Source organism: Chlorocebus sabaeus, chromosome 12 (genome assembly GCF_047675955.1).
Source record: "Chlorocebus sabaeus isolate Y175 chromosome 12, mChlSab1.0.hap1, whole genome shotgun sequence".
Taxonomy (NCBI): Eukaryota; Metazoa; Chordata; class Mammalia; order Primates; family Cercopithecidae; genus Chlorocebus; species Chlorocebus sabaeus.
The window spans coordinates 110,196,806-110,219,575 of NC_132915.1; the positions used below are offsets into that span (position 1 = coordinate 110,196,806).

General features: G+C 54.9%; 1 protein-coding gene across 2 annotated transcripts in view; it reads right to left on the reverse strand.

Annotated features, from left to right (window-relative positions):
* The window catches only part of VAV2 (vav guanine nucleotide exchange factor 2), a 235,677-nt gene that overhangs the window by 137,525 nt on the left and 75,382 nt on the right, over positions 1-22,770 (reverse strand). The window lies entirely within an intron of this gene.

Genomic DNA, 22,770 nt, shown 5'->3' on the forward strand with positions numbered 1-22,770 from the left:
CCCAGACCTGGTGCAACTGACCCAAGGAGACCTAAGCTCCTTCAACAAAGGCCAGCGACAGGAGAGGCGGCTGGGCGCAACCATCCACGAAACCAACAGGAACGCCGCGGCCATAGGGGCCACAGAGGCCACAGGGCCCAGCAAAGGCGGAAACTGCCTTTAAGCCCTCCGAGCCCAAAGAAGAGGCCCCCAAAAACCTCCAGAACACCCCGGGGGACCCTGCACAAGGCGGCTGTTGGGAAATTTTGCCACAGTTGCCCTCTGTCCAGGGAGGCCTGAGGGCCCAGCAGGGTTCACAGGCTCCCAGGAGGAGGAGGGGCCAGCACTCTCCCCACTGTCTCAGGCAGCTCCTTAACCCCAAGGGGACCACAAACCCCTCCAAGCATCTAAGGAAGGCCGTGGGCCTCTCCCCAGAACACAGGGCACCCCCGGAGGCTCTGGATCCTGGCACCCACCCTGGACACCCAGGGAAAGAAGCCCAGACCTGGGGTCCCCAAGGAGAAACAGTAGCCTGCCCCCCAGGCAGGGTCCAGAGCTGAGCACTCTGTTAGCCTTCACCTGCCCTAGACCCTGGGGTAAAGGATAGGAGACAGCACAGGCGAAACACAGGGCCCTTGCCATCGGCGTCACCGCTGTTGACGCGGGAGGCAGGAGGAAGGGCAGGGGTCGATGTTCTGAAGATCGCGTGGGGGCGTCAGGAGATGGCGTGGGACAGGGCGGCAAGAAAGAGGGAATTAAGCTCCAAGCCAAAGTGCCAAGGGCTGCCCGCAGGAGAATGAACATCAGCACAAGGGACAGGGGAGGGGGACAGGGGGTCATCTCCTACAGCAAAGAATCAACAGGTGTTGAAAGCAGGGAATCAAGTGCTGGGCTCTATGGAGATCCCTGAGACCTCCAAAGGTGACCGCAGGAGAATTAAAGACACAGTTGCAGGTGCAGCTCCTGGGGGAGGCCTGGCGGGGCTGGGGTCGCGGAGGCAGGAGGTCACCATTCATTTCAAGCCCGTCTGTAATGTGACTCTTTCTGCCTTGTGCATCTATAATTACTTTGGCAAAAAATAAATAAACATTTAAATGAACAACTCGAAAGTCCGTCAACAGATGAATGGATGAAGAAATTGCAGTGGTAGCCGCTATGGACTACCATTCCAACGTGAAAAGGAGAGAAGCTCTGATTCTTGCCGCAACGTGCCAGAGGGTGCCAGCCATGCACAGGGACAATCTATTGTGACGTTCCATTGATAGGAAGTTTCCAGACCAGGCAAATCCACAGAAATTTGAATTAGTGGCTGCCAGGGGCTGGGGAAAGTTGGGGGGATGAGGAGTTACTGCTAATGGGTTCGGGGTTTCTTTTGGGGGGTAATGAAAATGTTTTAAAATTAATGGTGGATACATGGCCTTGTGAATACACTGAAAACCCCTGAACTGCGCACTTCACACGGGTGAACCCCGTGGTCTGTGAACTGCATCTCAACGATGCTACTACTTTAAAAAGAGCGAGAACATCAGCTTTCTACACATTGGCAAAAAACTGTCTTGTAAGGCCAGAGTTGTCTGGTTCTCAGCCTTCTTAATTGGTGGCCACATTAAAATCTTTATTAACGTTAGTAGGCCGGGCCCGGTGACTTACACCTATAATCCCAGCACTTTGGGAGCGCAAGGCATGTGGATCACTTGAGGTCAGGAGTTCACACCAGCCTGGCCAATACAGTGAAACCTCGTCTCTACTAAAAGTACAAAACTTAGATGGGCATGGTGGCGGGCGCCTGTAATCCCAGCTACTCAGGAGGCTGAGACAGGAGAATCGCTTGCACCCGGGAGGCAGAGGTAGAAATGAGCCGAGATCGTGCCATTGCACTCCAGTCTGGGCAACAGAGTGAGACTCGGTCTCAAAAATAAATAAATAAAAATAAAAAAGAATACAATCTTTATAAACGTGAGGGCCAGGCGCAGTGGCTCAAGCCTGTAATCCCAGCACTTTGGGAGGCCGAGACGGGCGGATCACGAGGTCAGGAGATCGAGACCATCCTGGCTAACGCGGTGAAACCCCGTCTCTAGTAAAAAAATTACAAAAAAACTAGCCGGGCGAGGTGGCGGGCGCCTGTAGTCCCAGCTACTCGGGAGGCTGAGGCAGGAGAATGGCGTGAACCTGGGAGGCGGAGCTTGCAGTGAGCTGAGATCCTGCCACCGCACTTCAGCCTGGGCGACAGAGTGAGACTCTGTCTCATTAAAAAAAAAAAAAAAAAAAAAAAAAAAAAAAAAACCTGAGAGCAGGTCTAGGCGTGGGGATGACAGCCACTCTCGCGGTGTTAGGTCTAGGCAACCCTCATCATCGGCTCCACTAGCGAAACTTTCAAACTGGAGTTAAGGTCACTCTCAGAAGGTAGTTGCTCATTTAACTGGATCTGTGACCACTTTATTCACACAGCCACGCTGTAATTCCACTCTGGTTTGATTTCACAACTTCTACCAGCTGTGTCTAGAATTGCGTTTAGGAGGAAATGTCGATATTAATATAAATGACATTTTCTTTTCTTTTCTTTTGCTTAGAAACTTAGAAACTTTAAAAAAAAAATCTGACCAGGCCGGGCGCGGTGGCTCACGCCTGTAACCCCAGCACTTTGGGAGGCTGAGGCGGATGGATCACGAGGTCAGGAGATCGAGACCATCCCGGCTAACACGGTGAAACCCCGTCTCTACTAAAAATACAAAAAAAATAGCCGGGCGAGGGTGGCGGCGCCTGTAGTCCCAGCTACTCTGGAGGCTGAGGCAGGAGAATGGCGTGAACCCGGGAGACACAGCTTGCAGTGGGCCGAGATGGCGCCACTGCACTCCAGCCTGGGCGACAGGGCAAGACTCTGTCTCAACAACAACAACAAAAAAATCCAACCAAAACAAATGTTGGGCTTGTGAGAACGTGGCACTAGGAAGCGACTCGGAAGCCTATCAGCACATGCTGGTTATCGCTGAAGGATGCAGGAAAAAGAGCTGACACTCGGGAAGAAAGGCACTCCTTTGAGCAGCAGCGAGAGACTAAGTCCCCCTCTGTCTGCCCAAGTGGCAGAGGTGTCCAGGCGGGTGCCAGCCTCAGCCTCTCGCTGGGTCTTGGCACACCCAGGTGGGGAACCGGACATCTGGGCTCATCCCCGCCGCCCTGCTCTGCCTCTCTGTAACCCACCGTCTGGCCCGTCCCTCAAGACAACTTCCACCCTTGCCTCCCATCCATCACCTGTTACCCAGGTGGCTGGGCTGTGTCTCCTTGAATAAAACTGGGTCCCAGGAGGGCGAGGTCCTTCCTGTCTCCCCCAGCCCAGAGCTGAGCCCAGCTTCATCCCCGGTGGTCAAGCCAGAGAGCTGTGCTCTCTCCCCACCTCCGCAGCAACGTGGGCCCACCTCTGGGTGGCCACAAGGTGTGGCTCTAAGCTCTCAATTTCCAGATCGCCCCTGATTGCTCTTCTATGCCTCGTTGCGTGAAGGCCAAATATGGAATTTCCAAGTCGCCTAAGGTCAAGATAATGCCAGACCATGACCATGCAGATGCCTGAAATGTCTGTATTTAATTAACGCTGGAGGCAAAAAGGTCACTGCTATTAATGGAGTGAACAAAAAACAACCTGCCCCCAGGCCTCTAGAACGTCTCCCTGCCAGGGAGGCGGCAGCCTCTGCCAAGTAAAACTCCTCTTCAGAAGTGTCCAGCACCCACCACCTGTAGAAACCCCGGGAAGGCAGAGACAGGCAGCGGGCCTCCTGGGGGTTGGCAGTGGCCTCACAGGGCTTAGGGACACTCTGCCCAGTCAGACCACGCAAAGGCTCCTACCAGGGAAGTCCACGATCACTTTCCCCCTTTGAAAATCCCAGATTCTTCCAACGTACTGCATCCGGGTACCCTGAGGCTGGGAGGGACCAGGGAGATGGGCCTGCCCCACATCCTTCTCACAGAGAAGGAAACGGAGGCCAGGCGGACACAGACTGAACTAGTGTCACCCAGGAGCCGGCAGGGTGGCCAGAGGGGCTCCAAGGCTGAGTCCAGCGCTCTCTCCATAATGCCAGACCCTCAACAGAAAGAGCCTTTTTAGGGCAGGGGTGGTGGTTCACCCCCATAATCCCAGCACTTTGGGAGGCTGAGGCAGGTGGATCACTTGACATCAGGAGTTCAAGACCAGCCTGGCCAATATAGCAAAACCTTATCTCTACTTAAAAAAAAAAAAAAAAAATCAAGGAGAATCACTTGATAAAAAAAAAAAAAAAAAAAAAATTCAAGGAGAATCACTTGAACCCAGAAGGCAGAGGTTGCAGTGAGCTGAGATCATGCCACTGTACTCCAGCCTGGACGACAGAGCTAGACTCTCCCTCAAAAAAATACAAAATAAATTAAAAGACCATTTTTAATCCCCTCAACTGGTATTTAAAACCATCAGTTGAGTGGCGAGGTAGTTGGACTTTTTATGTGGTGCCCAGGGAAGCTTCCAGGCCTCATGAGGCCAGGCCCGAGCTGGTGCTGTGGCTCTCCCAACAGGTTCCCCTGGTCAGAGCCACCACAGGTCGTCTCAGATCCGGGGAGGACACTGACCCTGCCTCTGGATGGGAGGAATCACAGAGAGTGCGCGGGTATTTTCAGTCTGCCTCAGGGTCCTCATCACAAACGGGGAATAACAGTGTCTCCTCCAAGGCCCAGGAGGAGATGACCTGAGGAGACCCATGGGCAGTTGGGACTCCTCAGGCCGGGTACAGTGGTTCACGCCTGTAATCCCAGCACTTTGAGAGGCCAAGGTGGGTGGATCACTCGAGCCCAGGAGTTTGAGACCAGTCTGGGCAACATAGTGAGACCCCATCTCTACCAAAAATTTAATGTATTTTATTTATTTATTTGTGAGATGGAGTCTCGCTGTTGCCCAGGCTGGAGTGCAGTAGCACGATCTCAGCTCACCGCAACCTCTGCCTCCTGGGTTCAAGCGATTCTCATGCCTCAGCCTCCCAAGTAGCAAGTAGCTGGAATTATAGGCACCCACCACCACACCCAGCAAATTTTTGGTATTTTTAGTAGAGACGGCATTTCACCATGTTGACTGGGCTGGTCTCAAACTCCTGACCTCAGATGATCTGCCCACCTCGGCCTCCCAAAGTGCTGGGATTACAGGCATGAGCCACCATGCTTGGCCTCTACCAAAAATTTAAAAATTAGCTGGGCATAGTGGCACATGCCTGTGGTCCCAGCTACTTGGGAGGCTAAGGCAGGAGGATCACTGGAACCCAGAGATGGAGGCAGCAGTGGGCCATGATAACACCACTGTACTCCAGCCTGGGTGACAGAGTAAGACCCTGTCTCAACAAAAAAAAGAAGGGAGGGGAGGGGAGGGGGGAGGGGGAGGGGGAGGGGAGGGGGAGGGGGAGGGGGGAGGGGAGGGGGAGGGGGAGGGAAGGAGGGAGGGGAGGGGGGAGGGGGAGGGGAGGGGGGAGAGGGGAGGGGAGGGGGGAGAGGGGAGGGGAGGGGAGGGGGGAGAGGGGAGGGGAGGGGAGGGGGGAGAGGGGAGGGGAGGGGAGGGGGGAGAGGGGAGGGGAGGGGAGGGGGGAGGGGAGGGGAGGGGGAGGGGGGAGGGGAGGGGAGGGAAAAAGAAAAGAAAAGAAAAAAGAAAAACCATGGGTCAATTTGAGGAACATTTCATGAAAAAAGCCACTGCTGAGGCCTCATGGTAATACTGGGGCTCTGAAAACACCCCAACATGAAGGCCCTCCTGTGACTAGTTCCATTCTCCCTCAGAGCCGGCCAGAGAAACCAGAATGCCTCTTCCCTCAAACAGGTCTTAGAAACCAGAACCCCTTTCCCCTAAAGTCAGCCATCAAACCTAAAAATAACACTCTAACTGTCCCTCCGCCCCATCTGTGTAAAGACTGGCCGTAAAGAAATTCCCTGACCTACCTTGTTTGACTGTAGATCATAAGACCCACCATTCCAGAGAGGATCCTGCTCCACACTCAGAAGGAAGGACCCAGGCTCGTCTGCCTGCCCATGCTTGGTGGAACCTATGCACAAAAATGAGCGATTTCCCCTATCTTTGGGACTTTATTTAGAAGGTTCCCCTGTATAAATGTTCAGTCTTCTTGCCTTTTCTCCAATCAATCAATCCACCTCCTCTCTGACTTTATTTATTTATTTCTGAGACAGGGTCTTGCTCCATCGCCCAGGCTGGAGTGCAGTGGCAGGATCTCAACTCACTGCAACCTCCGCCTCCCAGGTTCATGTAATTCTCCTGTCTCAGCCTCCCCAGAGGAGCTGGGACTACAGGTACGTGTCGCCACGTCCGGCTAATTTTTGTATTTTTAGTAGAGACGGGGTTTCACCATTTTGGCCAGGCTGGTCTCGAACTCCTGACCTCAGGTGATCTGCCCTCCTCGGCCTCCCAAAGTGCTGGCATTATAAGCATGAACCACTGTGCCCAGCCCCTCCTGTGGGATTTTTCAGTGAACCTTTAAGGGGCCAAGAGCCTTACCCCCCACACTCTCAACTGATATTTAAAACCATGGCCCAGTTTTAGGAACATTTCATGTAAAAGCACCACTCCAGGGGCCCCGTGGTCACAGGGGTGACCGTTCATTAGGCATGTGCCACTCGACAGGCTGGCTACCCAGTCCCCATGGGTCTCCTCAGCTCGTCTCCTCCCCAGCCTCAGAAGAGGCGTGGTGATTCCCTGTCTGTGACAGGGACCCTGAGGCAGAGTAAAGATGGCTGCACACTCTCTGAGACGCCCCCGGTCAAGAGGCAGGGTCGGTGTCCTCCCCAGATCCAGGATGGCCTGTGATGGCTCTGACCAGGGGAGCCTGTCAGGACAGCCACGGCACCAGCTCGGGCCTGGCCTCATGAAGCTTCCATGGACGCCACCTAAAAACGTCCAACTACCTCGCCAGAGAGCTCACAAAGGGAGGCCAGCCCTGAGCTGCAGGGGCCTCTCCCGCCCTCCAGCAAAGGCCCGGAGCTGCCCTGAGGGGCTCCTGCCAGCCCGGCCTGGTGACTCTGCCTAGGTCTGTAGGCACTGGGCTGGGCCCAGCCCTCCTGGGGTATTTATTTCCCCACTGTTCTGACACCAGGCCCTCCCGAGAGCACAGAGAGCCCCCTGTCCCTGACTCGGGAACCCCAGCGCCCACTGCCAGATTCTACCTTTTTCCAGGAGACAGGCTGATGGGGTCAGTGGCAATGTGCCGCCACCATCGAGGGGACTTGGGGTGGGGAGGACAGCTGCGCCCCAGAGGCCAAAGGAGATGGGCCGACGTCCCTATCATGCACCTCCTCCTACCACGTATCTCTGCCCGCCTTAGCGGTCTGCGTGTCAGGAGACTCTGTGGATGCTCCGAGCCTCCGTGTCCTGCAAGTCAGACCAGCACCTCCCACCCCCACCTCTCTGGGCCAAAAGTGACACAATTTCGTCAGAACCATGGAGATCACAGACTTGGACCCAGGGAGAACCAATTTAAGGCCAGGCCCATCAGCTCCCCCTGCCATTGGCCTCCCTGATTCCCAACTTCGTTGTCTACACACCGGGATAGAAACGGGCACCTGCTTCGGACGGGTGAGGACCACGCAGCACAATCCACACAACACGCACGGGGCCTGGGACACGTCAGGGGCCTCTGCTGCAGGACCCAGGACACCGGGTCCCGCAAAGACAGAGCCCTCTGAATTTGACCAAACCTCCTCCATGCAGACACAGCTGCGGCCTCGGGGCTACCACATCCCCAGGTTTGAGGAGCCTGAAATGCGTCAGCACTGGAAGCAGGGAGACGTCCCACACTGAGATGTTTCTGTTTTCCCAGAGTTCCAGCAGAGAAACTGTTCACCCACAAACACCCCCCCACCCCAGGATATCCAGAGGCCAGGGGTGCTGGGCTGCAGGCTGCGGAGAGGTTCCCACATTTAGTGCAGGGGAAGATACACAGCTGCTCAAAAGAAAAATGAGGGAGTGTTTCGGGTTGAACTGTGTCCCCTCAAAAAAGATGTGTAGGGGTGCTAACCCCCAGGACCTCAGAATTTAACCTTACTTGTACAGAGACTTCTAAGAGAAATCAAGTTAAAATGCTGTCACTGGGGTGGGCCCTAATAGAATATGACTGTGTCCTTACAAAAAGAGGAAGTCTGCCAGGCGCAGTGGCTCACGCGTGTAATCCCAGCACTTTGGGAGGCCGAGACAGGTGGATCACTTGAGGTCAGGAGTTCAAGACCAGCCTGGCCAACATGGTGAAACCCCATCTCTACTAAAAATACAAAATCAGCCAGGCGTGGTGACGCACACCTGTAATCCCAGCTACTGAGGAGGCTGAGGCAAGAGAATTGCTTGAACCCGGGAGACAGAGCTTGCAGTGAGCTGAGATGACGCCATTGCACTCCAGCCTGGGCAACAAGAGTGAAACCCCGTCTCAAAAAAAAAGTAGTAGTTTGGACACAGAGACAGGCACAGAGGAAAGATGACAAGAATACAAAAAGAGAAGACGCCGTCTGCAAGTCAAGGAGAGTGCCCCAGGTCACAGTCTCCCTGTGCCCCAGAAGGCACCAGCCCCACCGCCACCCTAATCTCAGACTTGCAGCCTCATTTCGGTTCCAGTACATTTCGGTTGTTTCACTGGGCTCCCTCCCTCCCCGCCGCACTGTCCCTCAGGCCCCTTCCTCTACCCCACGCTGGGCGGTGCTCCCGGCTCAGGGTCCCATGCCCACCTACACCAGGATTCCCTCTGTGAGGGTGTGCCAGGTCCGCCCCGTCCCCTGGAGCCCCACATCGGGCTCAAAGGGAGAGGTTTTGTATCACTTAGAAAACACGGGGGTGGGGGTTGCATATAAGTCCTGTCTGGGGTTCTCAGGACACAAAGTCAGACACAGCCTCAGCCAGCCTCGGGTCTGGTGGCTTATTTGGTTTTGAACCATAAAGAAATTTAGCAAAGGTCTACCCCCGCTTCTAGGGCTCTGATCTCACAAGCGTGGGCATCACTGAAAAACAGCGTCAGGAAAAACTCTCAAGGGGGATGCTGGCGAGGGAAAAGGGGTCCCTGGAGGGCACACAAATCCACTTCGTCAGGTCCACACTGAGACCTGGAGAGGGCTGGGGGAGGCAGAGACCCTGAGCCTGAAAGCCAGGGGAAGAGTTTGAAGAAACCCATTTCACACACCATGAGTAAAAAAGGGCAACTCTACAAGAACGTGTTACTTTTATGTTTTTAAAAATCTAAACAAATGAGCAAATCAAATATTTAAATAAATGTTTAACTACTTCATCTATTCCTAAAAGCTTATAAAACCACGTTGAGCAAGAAACTTAAAATCCTCTTACTGGGAAAGGGGTGGAATCAGCTTGTATTTTGAGCTGCTTCCTATCCGGCATATTCTGTGTCCCAAACCACAAATGAGCGAATGGGGCTCCAGCCCGTGCCCTGGTGGGCCGGCCCCAGCCCACGCGCCAGGCTCTCCCCAAGAGCTCGCATTCTAAAGGGAACCACTCTGCCACTCGCAGCTTTGTTCTTCTGGAAGACCCCTCTAGAGAACTGAAGAGCAAATGCTTTTTCTAGATACTCTAAGACATTAAAAAGGCAAAGAAGAATCCCAAGTCCTCCCTTTCAAAACCTCAGTGTATCTAATATACCAATAAAAGCGACGATCAATGTCTCATTTTCTGAGTTCCTGTCCTCGAGGGTCCTGTGAAATTCAAACCAGGAAGCACCTGCAATTGCTCCCAGACGACCACGTGGAATTCGATGAGCGCCCAGGCTCACGATGGCAAATGCACTTGCAGGAAAGCAGCCCCTGCAACAAAGCACGCGCCCAGCCCAGCCCAGCCCAAATGTGGTACCAGGCACACAGGCACAAGCATGCAGGCATGCAGCGCACCCTCTCCCGGTGGAGTCGGACAACACGCTCACTCCTCCCAGGCCACGGCAACCGGCCATGGGGCTGTCGGGTGCCAGGTGTGCAGCCAGGGCTCCGTCCTCCCCACAGGCTTCTCAATGCACCTCTTACTGTCCAAGCTGCTGAGTCAGTGCTGAGGACCACATGAAGCTCACCTCCCCAAGAAGGCCCCAGATTATCAGGGTGTGGACAGAAGCCCTCTCTGGGCCTCTGAGCACAAAATACTCTTTCACTTGAGTAAATGATGGTGTTTTTGGCCCTTGTCCAGTATCTAGGGCCATAGCACCAGCACTGCTGCACGGGGCAGTCAGACTTGGGGCCCTGGCAGGGAAGGGATGTAGGAAGCGCTCAGGGTACCGGTGAAGGGAGTGGGTGCATCTTGTGACTTGGGCAGTGCCACGGGCAGCACCACACATGGAGGCTTCTCCAAAGGCGGGGGCTCTGAGCAGCTGCCCTGTGCAAAGTCACTCACCAAGCCCCGGCCCACACTTCACAGCACCACAGCAAGAGCAGTGGCTCGGCCGGACACGATGGCTCACACCTGTAATCCCAGCACTTCGGAGGGCCAAGGTGGGTGGATGACCTGAGGTCAGGAGTTCAAGACCAGCCTGGCCAACACAGTGAAACCCCATCTCTACTAAAAAAAAAATACAAAAAATTAGCCAGGCATGGTGGCAGGCGCCTGTGGTCCCAGTTACTCGGGAGGCTGAGGCAGGAGAATGGTGTGAACCTGGGAGACAGAGCTTGCAGTGAGCCAAGATTGTGCCACTGCACTCCAGCCTGGGTGACAGAGTGAGACTCTGTCTCAAAAAAAAAAAAAAGAAGAAGAAGAAGAAGAAGAACAGCAGCTCTGGGTTGGGCAGTGGCCTACCAAGGACATGATGCCATCCTGAGCCCAACATGCCCATCCCTTCTCCCCAGGTCCAGCTGCCTGGGCCCTGCCGCCTGCCATGGCCGTTCCTGCCAGCCTGGAGACTGAAGCAGCACAGAGGTGACCTGGAAGACCCTCAGGGTCCCGTGACGTCTGGGGAGCTGATGGACAATGGGGCCTGAAGACCAGCCCTGGGGGGCAGCCACCTCTGTAGTGGGTCAATGGGGCTACAGCACGGATGAGGCTCCGGTAGCTGGGCGAGGTGACTCACACACCTGTAATCCCAGCACTTTGGAAGGCTAAGACAGGAGGATCACTTGAGCCCAGGAGTTCAGGACCAGCCTGGGTAACATGGCGAAACCCCAACTCTACAAAAAAAATACAAAAATTAGCTGGGCGTGGTGGTGTCAATGTAGGTATAGGTGGTGTCAGAAGGGTGGCGGCCCTCACTTCTGACATGCGGAGCCCCGTGGCTCTACATTGGGGGCCTACTCAAGTCACTGCAGCTGGGACACTTTGGGGACCCTCGCCCCATCCCATCCCTTCACAACAGACAGACATAGAGACCTGCAGGAGCAGGGACCCCTGGCCTACCACTGGGCCAAGTGAGCCCCTCCGTGAGTGATGGCCACTGTGCTGCTCGGCCCCCTCAGGCCTGCCTCAGCCTGGATGGCCGGTGGCAAGGTGAGGGGCAAGGACCTGGTGTGGCGGTCCAGTGTCCACACTCCCTTGTCCATACCTCCTTCAGCCAAGGCCCCAAACATGTTGCCAAGAGCAGTGACGACAGGCAGATGGCTGCCGGTGCCAGCCCACGCTGGGCACACGGATACATAGGCCCCAGCACCTTAAATGCATCCTCGCTCCCTACAGAACATTGAACCCGGCAAGGTCTGCCCTGCCCAGGCCAACCAGCGCACCAGGCCAGCTCAGAGCCCACAGGCCACACCGGAGGAAGGCCACTGCTCCCCCAGGCAGCTCCCAGATGCCCGTCACTCCATCCCATCACGGATCGAGCCCAGGCCGATCCTGGCTGGGCACTTGTCCCTCATACAGAAGACAGAAGGAACCTCATAGGCACGCCGCAGCTAACCTTGGTGGCCTGGAGACAGGATGGGGAGAAGGCTCTTTAACCTAGCTGGTCCAGCAAACCCAAGAGACTAGCTCCTCGGCTGCCTAAATTTAAGCTCCACAAAGTTGGGGAGACCCCTGGCAGCTGACTTAGGGGATGGGAGAAGGCCTCGCCAGAATCCAAACTGATTTATAGACTCTGGAGGGAAGGCTGACATTTCCTGGATCCACCGCCATCCTCGTAAATCAATTCCTGCTCTCCGCTCGGCTCGGGCCATGCCAGCCTTTATAAATAAATGCCAAGCCTAATGAGTTTTGAAACAGCCAGGCTGAAAGTAACAAAGAGAATGCCAGTCACTGGCAGTCCCAACTGCAGTGGCACAGACGGCACAGTGGGGAGGGCCGGGGGCGCCCCTCCCACCCAGCCCCTTTCCTTCTCTGCCATCCCCCAGAGAGTGGAGGGTGGGTCTGGGGGCACCCCTCCCACTATGCCCCCTTCCTTCACTGTCCTCCCCCAGAGAGTGGAGGGCGGGTCTGGGGGTACCCCTCTCACTATGCCCCCTTCCTTCACTGGCCCCCCAAAAAGTGGAAGTGGGTAGATGCTAGAGTAAGGGACAGCCCTCCACTTTGAACTGGCACCACAGTCCTTGTGGCTTCTTAAAACATAAGCTCCAAGGGGCCAGGAGATGGGCGGAGAGGGGGTGAGCCTGGACCCACAGCAGGAAAAGACAAAGGGAAAATGCCACCCTAAAAACCGACACTTTGTCCCCCAGCACTGCCACACCCAAAGCTGAAACCCCCCCTGCAAGGCCGGTGGACACCCGTCCTTCCCCAGTGGGGGCCCTCGGTCACTCCACCTCACACCCTCTTCCCTAGAAATCTCCCCTCACCTCTCAGACCCTTCCCTGATGCCCCCAAGCCAGACAAGGACCCGCCCCCCAACTGCAGTGACCACCCCAACCCCATAGCACCACCTAGTACACAAGGGCACCCTGCACCAAGCCCAGAGCTTCCTTGGAAGTCTGGAATCTTTGAACCTAACGGCCCAGGAAGACTTGGGGAGGTGAAGGCAGCAGGCTGCGGTGGATGTGTGCCCCCACTAAGGGAACCGCTGGGAGGGCGTCCCCATGCCCTTGCCAGCGCTGCACCTCTCTGAGACAGACGCAGCTACAAACCGGGCGCCAGGAGCAGGCCCCCTCGGGAGCGGACTTCCAGCTGCTTGCCTGGTTTGGTTTTGCAGGCCCTGCCGTTCTGAAAACAACGTGCGGGGACCCAGGCACCCGCAATCTGGTGAGGGCAAGGCCATCGTGGGCCCAGCGGGCATGCAGGCAGCTGCGCTCCCACAATCTCCACACAGAACTCACACCTTCCACTAAAATGGGCAGGGACCCAGGAGCAATGATTGGGAATGACGTGGTCTGGTAAGAACATCGAACTCTAAAAGAAATTAACAAGTTACAAAATTGTAAAGTAGGGACCCAACTCCAGGCACCCCCAGCAATCGCAAGGAAGGATGGATTTGGCTGGCCCAGCCACACAAAGGAAGCATTTGATGAAGATGGTTATTGACTTATTCCGAGAAACCGTCTCCCGGTGGAGACAAATCTGGACACGGGGAGGTTGGGTTGGGGGTGTTGGTCTCACTGCCTCCTCGGAATGGGGTGAAGATGTGTGCCACCTCCCCCAAGTCCCTGGTCTGGAAGCCACTCCCAGAGCTGAGTTTGAGTCCTGGAGCTCAGCAGCAGGTTCAAAACTCCGTTCTCACACTGCGAACTGTGGGAGCGACTAAGAATCTCTGTCTGCCTCTGTTTCTCCATCTGCAAAATGGGTCAGAGTAGCTCAACTGCTGTAGCACACAAAGCCTGGATCTAAACACCATCCCGCTATGGGGCCCACCTCAATGAGCCACACAGAGTGCTCAGAACAGCGCCTGGCACAAATCCATGCTCACTGCAGGTTTGCGAGGGTGGCAGGCTGTGCCATCCACAAGCCCAGCCAGCGGCTATCTCTTCCTCCTGGTCACTTACAACATGAAGCCAGAGCTTGCAGACCAGATGGTCTGATTGGGCAAAGAGGAGGAGACAGCCTTACAGAAGATGACAGACACATGGTGTGTGAGGCCGGAGGAGACACTCTGCCATGTCTCCTCTCCTCTATTTGGAAACTGTGCCTGATGATTGTATTAATATTTCCATTGATTAATATGCCCTCTTACATCCCAAAACACATGGATTAACTTCAGATTCTTTGTGTGTGCCGAGAGGGATGAGCCTGCCACTCACTCTCTCCCTCCTTCACTCAGCTGCTCACGGGGCAAGGACACGGCTGCTGGCCTCCCATCCTCCATCCTCCCCTGCGTCCTTACCAGCTATGCTAGCACTCCATCAGACAGCCCCCGACAAGCCACATGAGCTACATGAGGCCATGTGACAAGAATCTGGCCAGTAAAGAGGAATTAACACAGTGACTGGAGCTTCTGAAAAGTCCGCTTCAATGAATCAGCTTCCCCCACCCCAGCCCTCTCTATTGCTTAGAAGGAAGAAGTGATGGCTGGAGCTCTTGCAGCCATTGTGAACCATGGCCCCGAGGATGGAAGCTGGTGCTGAAGAGGCAGAACAAGAAGCTGGGTGCACCTGGGTCCCTGAGACTCTAGCACCGTCACCCCTACCCTACGCTGCCTACCTGCAACTCTCCAAGAGAGAACAAACCCTTGTGAGTTTTGGCTCCTGATGTCCTGGGGTTTTTGTTAGAAGCAGTTAAGCCTATTCTAACTGGCGCAGGCTGCGAGTTCAGACCTTCCAGGTGGAGACACCAGACTCAAGGGGGCACCGTGCGGTGCGCTCTCTCACATAACCAGCACTGAGCCCACTTGACAGAGGAGGGGCCAAGGTTCAGGGAGTCACTTCCGCAGAGTCACATGGCTAGAAAATTGGGGACAGAAGGCCGGGTGTGGTGGCTCATGCCTGTAACCCCAGCACTTTGGGAGGCTGAGGTAGGTGCATCACGAGGTCAGGAGATCGAGACCATCCTGGCCAACACGGTGAAACTCCGTCTCTACTAAAAAAAAAAAAAAAAATACAAAAACTTAGCCAGGCCTGATGGTGTGCGCCTGTAGTCCCAGCTACTCAGGAGGCTGAGGCAGGAGAATGGCGGGAACCTGGGAGGTGGAGCCTGCAGTGGGCCGAGATTGCGCCACTGTACTCCAGCCTGGGTGACAGTACGAGACTCCAACTCAAAAAAAATAAAAAGAAAAAGAAAATCGGGAACAGAAGTGCAGCCACAGCTGTCTGCACCAGTACAGAGGCAGGCACGGGAGTGTAACACAGTCCTGCAGAGAGCAAGCCCATCCCAACACACCATTTGTCTATGGGTCATGGCAGTGATGGGACAGAGCCAGAGACGAAGCTACAGCTGGGAGTGCCGTGGTCTCCTGAGCACCCCAGCTCCTGGCGGAGGCTACACGTGCCGGACACGCCACTTCTTGGAAGCACAGGTCTGATCTCTCCCGTTTCATGTTTACCGAAAGGAATGTATTCACGCATGCGCTGGGGACCAGAAGCACATTTTTAATAAAAACTAAAAAGGAAAGAGCCTGCCTCACTCACTAAGCCGGTCCCACCGGGAACATCCGTTCCCCAGCCCTTCGCCCTCGAGCGTGCCGCCCGGGAGAACTTTCCGTGAAGAGAGAAACGCCGTGTCGGTGCCGCGGACGCCTGGTCCACCAGCCACACGCAGCCTGCACACGTGAAATATAGCTGGTTGGCCGGGCGCGGTGGCTCAAGCCTGTAATCCCAGCACTTTGGGAGGCCAAGATGGGTGGATCACGAGGTCAGGAGATCGAGACCATCCTGGCTAACACGGTGAAACCCCATCTCTACTAAAAATACAAAAAAATTAGCCGGGCGTGGTGGCGGGCGCCTGTAGTCCCAGCTACTCGGGAGGCTGAGGCAGGAGAATGGCGTGAACCCAGGAGGCGGAGCTTGCAGTGAGCCGAGATAGTGCCACTGCACTCCAGCCTGGGTGACAGAGCAAGACTCCGCCTCAAAAAAAAAAAAAAAAAGAAATATGGCTGGTGACACTAAGACCCTGAGGTTCTACTGTATTGAATTTACCAGCTCTATGGAGGAAAGATCCACAGGGATAAGCTGCACACGCTCCAGAGCGTGTCACGTCCTTATTTTTACATATGTACGCACCCGTGACCCTGTCAACACGGTCAAGACGGTGAGCATATTCACCGGCCCCAAAATGTTTTCCAGTGCCCACTGGTGACCCCCCACTGTATGGCCAGCGTCACTCCTGAGGCCTAAGCCAGGGTGGCAGGCACTTTAGCTGAGCATCGGGTAACTCGTCTTTCCTGCTCCCCCATCAACCTCCTGACCTCTGCATCAGGCACACACTAAAGACGCCACGTCCAAAAGTAAGTGCATTAAACAAGGTCCGCCTGGGTGGAGAGGGCTGCTCGTCAGCACAGGCCTCCAGCAAGAGCCTCAGGGGTGCCGGTTACCAACCACACACCGAACGTCCTCCAGAGCCACTCTCAGGGGGCCCAGAGCCCCAGAGGTCAGGACTGCCCAGGCCAAGAAAGTAAGTCGGATTTTCTTCCTTTTTTTTATTTCCAACTTTTATTTTAAGTTCCGGGGCACATATGCAGGATGTGCAGGTTGGTTTCATAGGTAAACATGTGCCACGGTGGTTTGCTGCACAGATCAACCCATCACCTAGGTATTAGGCCTGGCATCCATTAGCTTTCCTTCCTGATCCCCTCTCTGCCCTCCGAAGACGCCTGATTTTCAAAGATGGGGTATCAGCCAAGCTCAGGGTGGCCACCAGCTCCCGCTGGTCAACTTGGGTAAGCTACGGCCACAGTCCCAGCCTCCAGCACACATGGGAGAAGGGCTGGCAACCAGGAGTGCTTTAGTACAAAACAGACGAACAGAAACCTACGGCATCAGGACACCGTCACAGAAGGACCGTCCGAAAAGGCGGGAAGGGCTTCCAGGCCTGGGAACACGAGGCCCAGGCTGAACACGAGGCTGTGTCCAAATCCCCACAGTCCTCCCACACAAATGAGCCGGAGGCTTCCGGAGGACGGTGTGCCTACATGACGGAACTAACACAGGAGTGACGCTTTTCCATTTGTACCCCAGCATGTCGGGATATATCAACACTCATATGTCACTGGTGCTGGGTCCGAGCATGGGAGCTGCAGTCAAATTCTGGGGGTGGGGGCACACGGGGAGAGGCTCCTGTACCTTTAATGTGTTGCTTCTCTACCCATTTCAATCGCGGAACACAAATTACATGTGTGATGCTGTTCTCCACGTGTGCACGGCAGTCCCGAGGCGCTCCCAAGCTGCAGGCAGCCGTCCTCAGGGGCTGCAGTCACCGGTGGTTGACTATTAGGGGGGATAGTTGTGTTCTTTTATTTCTGCATTAAGCTAATAAGTACTAGTTCAGTCCCCTCTAAACTCACAGTCGTCCTGTGAGCCAGTGACCACTCGTTCCAGACAATGCTTCCATTCATCAGAATCGGGGCTCCGATCCTGGTGACTTTAAGGAGGAAAATCCAACTTCAGCCAGAACAGTCCACGGGATGCCATTTGGAACTGGGTTTGGGAGGCAGGCATCATCTCCTCTGAAGGCCCAGCCTGACCCCGAACACTCAGGGCTATTCGCAGACCACACAAACCTCACCTCACTTCTAAGACAAACGTCACCTTTGGGTGGAGCTCTCTGCCCCTCTTCCTCTCCAGGGAGCTGGCACTCTGCGAGGGGTGCCCCCAACACCCACCTCTGGTGAGACAATGTCCCAGAGCCCAGTGTTTTGGTGACTGGGCTGGAACGCCCCCTGTGCTCTCAGCTCATAGCTGGCACTGAAGGACAATGAAAACACATATTGCCACCACACAGAGCAGGAGACGCAAAAGGTAAGACAGGAAGGTGGGGACGATCGCAGGCACCAGCCACCTGGCAGTCAGCACAGAAGGGACCTCACTTCACCAGCAAGAAGAAGAAACCAAAGCCCTTGTCAGGGGTGGTGCGCGCTTTGCTGGTGCCCCACTCCGGATGCTTCTATGCCAGGGACACCAATCAGAATCTTCACGGGCAGTTTCTCCAAAAAGTGTAGACATGACCGATCCTTTGCTCCATCTGCCCTGGTAAAAAGCCAAAGGTGGAGCCTGCACAGGTGGATCATGGGAGGCGGGCGACCAGACACCCACACGGCAGGTGCACAATCGACACTCATCACGGAACCTGCCAGTTTTCTGAAGACCTACATGGAGCAAAGTCAGGGCCACGGCTGAGAACATGCAACCCCACGGAGAGGCTCAGATGCCAGGTCTGGGGCACCGTGCCCGGGTCAGTGAGCCTCGGGGCCGGCTGTATGCTTGCGGGAGCTGACACTACCCCCTAGAAAAACTGATGCCAACCTCATAGACAAGGCACACACACGCACACTCCCACACAATGCACACATAATGCACACATGCACACGCACACGATGTACATGTACACACGATGCACACATGCACACGCACACGTACACACTTGCAATGATGCACATGATATACATGTGCACACGTGCATGGAATGCACACATGAGGCACACATGCACACACACACGATGCACACGTGCACACACAATGCACACACATGCACACGATGTACATGTACACGACACGCACATGCACACTCATACGATGCACACGTGCACACACGCACATGTACACACACACGATGCACACATGATATACATGTACACACATGCACGAAATGCACACGATGCACCCATACACATATAATGCATATGCATACCAGATACACACTGCACACATAATGCACACGTGCACACACACACACAATGCATATACATACCAGATACACACTGCACATATAATGCACACGTGCACACACACACGATGTACATGTACACACGATGTACACATGCACACGCACACGTACACACTCGCAATGATGCACACATGATATACATGTGCACACATGCACGGAATGCACACATGAGGCACACATGCACACTCACGATGCACACGTGCACACACATGCACACGATGTACATGTACACATGACACGCACATGCACACTCACGATGCACACATGCACACACACATGCACACGTACACACTCACATGATGCACACGATATACATGTACACACATGGACAAAATGCACATGATGCACCCATATACACACAATGCATATGCATACCAGATACACAGTGCACACATAATGCACACGTGCACACACACACGATGTACATGTGCACACACACGCACACGTACACACTCCCATGATGCACACATGATATACATGTGCACACATGCACAGAATGCACACGTGAGGCACCCATGCACACACACACAACGCACATGCACACAAGATACACATGTGCACACACGCACCTTCCCTTCTGAAGGAAGCCTGGCAGGAAACGGACACAGGCCATGGCTGCTCCCCCAGGGAGAATGGAGGGAAGGAGGGGCTTTGCTCAAACACTGCCTCTCTGCTCCTAGCCAGTGGGGTTATCCAAGGCTCCATGGAGGAGGCGGACAGGCGACACCGAGCTGGGCTTGGTCCCGCTCGATAAGAAGGAAGAAAGGCGCAAGATGAATTGCCAGCCGAGCCTGTGGCTTGCACTGAATGCTAACTGACAGTGATTCATTTGGAAAGTTTCTCTCCGTGGGATAAAGCCCTCTTTGTAGAAAGGGAAGGTGGTGGGCGCTAACGAGGGCCCGGGCACACAGGCCCAGGACTAACAAAAGTGTCCACGTCACTGTCCCAGAGCCTGGCTCTCTGCCACCCTGGGAAGTGCTGGGACTCTCGTTGGGGAGCCAGGCACTTTGAGGATGTGGGGCTGGGCGAGTGGGGGTCTCACTGGCGATATGGATCGAGCAGGGGAGAGGAGGGGGTGAACAGAGGATGGGAGAGAGAAGAGCCAGGAGTGCCTGGGTGTTGATTCCAGAAGCTGCGCTGGAAGAAAGCGTTAGCTTGAGGCTCACCGCTGGGCCTCCAGGACCAGCACAACTTTGTCGGTTCCCCTGCAAAGCACACCCCGGATGCCTCCAGCCACGCTAAAAGCATTAAGCACCTTCTGAATGCAGACGTTAGGACCATTAGGACCATTTAGGTCAAGGGGTGGGAAGGAAGATGCTGGCATGGCAGAGCTGAGGAGAATGTCCTAGCTCTGCCATTGGCTGTGTGACTCGGAGTCAGTCACCCAACCCTCTCTAAGCCTCAGTGCCCTCGTCCATCAAACGTGAGGATTAAATGAGACACACATACAAAGAAGCCCAGAGCTTTGTGAACACTCAGCACAGACTAATAAGGATGAGGTTGCCACTCTCACAGGGTCCTGTCCCCTGTACATCCCACCCCAGGCTTTCCTCTTTATCTACTGCAAATCTCTTTGCACAAAAAGCCCACCCAGGAGGCCCCAGACCCACTCCCCACCCAGGGGCCTATGGACGGCCCAGTCCTAGAGCTCACTAAATCATCCCCCTTCCCTGAGGGGCCCTATCCCCGCCCTCCTCTTCCAGGGGCCAAGTTCTTTATCTGTTCCTGATCGGAACCCATTTTCAGGGGAGGAGGTGACAAACTCAGCACTCCAAAGGCAATGGTGGAGCCTAATGGATGACCTACGCCAACAGCGACAAACTCTTAAGTCAAAGGAATGATTCTCTAATGGTGGAATGTCAAGCTGAATATTTTTTATGACTTAACAGAGAGCTGGGAACCCACCATGAGAAAAACAGAAAACTCTTTTTTTTTTGGCTAGAAGGGTTTTATTTGTTTATCATTTCTAGTAAAGACGCATAACCTCCAAAGGGAATACTTACGCCACTGAAAATGTCAACACAGCACAGGGGAGCCCTGCCCATCCCACAGAGGCCACACAGCTGGGACTCTGCCTGCCCCCTCTGGGCCTCAATCCCTGCCCCAGCCTGCCTGAGCGAGTGCCATCCCCCCCTTTATTGACGGGGAAACCGAGGCTTAGGGAGGAAAGCAATTGACCCAGGCCGGACATCTGGTTGAAGGACTGAGCTGGTTCCATCTGACACTGACCTATGCTGGGCCCCCAAGGACAGGACCGAACAAATCCCAGAGAGAGAACCCTGGGGACAGAAAAGGCTGGCTGGACCCACACCCTCCAGACGGAGACTGGGACAGTGGGAGAGAGAACTGACACAGCCTCCTGGAGACCCTGGTCCCCAGCCCTGGTCCAACCAGCCCCACCCTCCCGGCTGAACCCCCAGCCCCCTAGCCCCGGCCCATCGCTACTTCCACGAGCACAACTCCCAGATTCTCCTTCACTGACCTCCTTCCAAAGGACGTCAGCAATTTCTCATTTCCCTGCTTCACCAACTCCATTCTCCAAAGTGATTGAGACTCTAACACCATTAAACATGATTTAATTTGCTTTTCCTAATGATACGCCCACAGTATGAGGACAGCTCTCCTTTTCCACTTGAAAGGTATCTCAGGGTGGTTTCCTCCAGTGACATTAATAGGGAAACCATTGGAAATGCTAAAGAGGACGGGGTGCCTCCAGCTCGGCTAGAAACTATTTTTAAACAAAGGAGCGCAGTCTCAGCTGCGGCAGAAAAGCAAACCAGAGAGGAGGAAGGCGGCGTTGGCTCTGAGCCTTGTGCCTACATTTCCCGCACTTCTATCTTCTGGTCCAGACCCGGGCCCAGCTGCTAGCCCTGGCTATCACCACCACCAGGAAACACTCAGAAACCCAGGCCAGAGGCGCTGGAAAGGCGGCAGCTCCTTCTCGGTGGCACCCATTGTAAGAGTCAGCCTGGAATCTCTGAGCCCCCACCAGTGCCAGGACAGTGCCAAGTCCTTTACAACAGCTCATTCGTTCCTCCCTCACAACTCCACGTGGCTGATACTGTTATGTCCATTTCATGGGTAAGAAAACCGAGGCCCACAGAGTCCTGTAGCATGCCCGAGGTCGCGCCTTTAATAAACACACAGGCAGACCTCAAATCCAGGCCCGTCTGAGTCCAAAGTCCCGTTCTCAACCCCTGAGATCCTAAGCTTCCCAAGGAGCAGCCACCGTAGTTTTTTGTTTGTTTGTTTGTTTGTTTGGAGACAGAGTCTTGCTCTGTTGCCAGGCTGAAGTGCAATGGCAGGATCTCAGCTCACTGCAACCTCCGCCTCCTGGGTTCAAGCGATTCTCCGACCTCAGCCTCCCAAGTAGCTGGGATTACAGGTGTGCACCACCACACCAGGCTAATTTTGTATTTTTAGTAGAGATGGGGTTTCACCACGTTGACCAGGCTGGTCTTGAACTCCTGACCTCATGATCCGCTCACCTTGGTCTCCCAAAGTGCTGGGACTACAGGCGTGAGCTACCACCCCTGGCCACCGGGCTGTGTTTTTAAAGACTTCCCCACCTCCCATCCTCACACTATCTTCACTGACCTAGCTCTGCCCTCTCCCATCAGGCCTGGCTCTGCCCACAGCCTCTCTATGCACCGCCCTCACGGCCATGCCCTGGCATCTCTGACACTCCCCACTGACCACTGAAAGGTAAAATCACAACTGCCTGCTGTCCTGGAACCTTCTCTGGGGCTGGCACCTGAGTTTCACAGCAATCCTGCTAAGCTGGCACTTACAGGAAAATAGAGGCTCAGAAAGGCTGGAGACTCTTAGAACCCCGCCGGGCTTTGAAACCAGATCCTAGGAGCTGCAGGCCACAATCTGCTTCATCGGGTGGGGCCTCCTCATTGGACCTGCCCGGAGGCACAGCCCTGAGTGAGGGGTTCCAGGAGCCCAGGTGTTCCGGCTCCCAGCCTAGGGCCTCGCTGTCCCCCGGGGCCGGGTCGGCTGGCAATTTCCAGGCCATTCTAAGCCACGGGTTAGGGGCTGCCCACTCAGTAAGGGAAGCTGCCAGGACACCAGGCTTTTCCTGAACATTC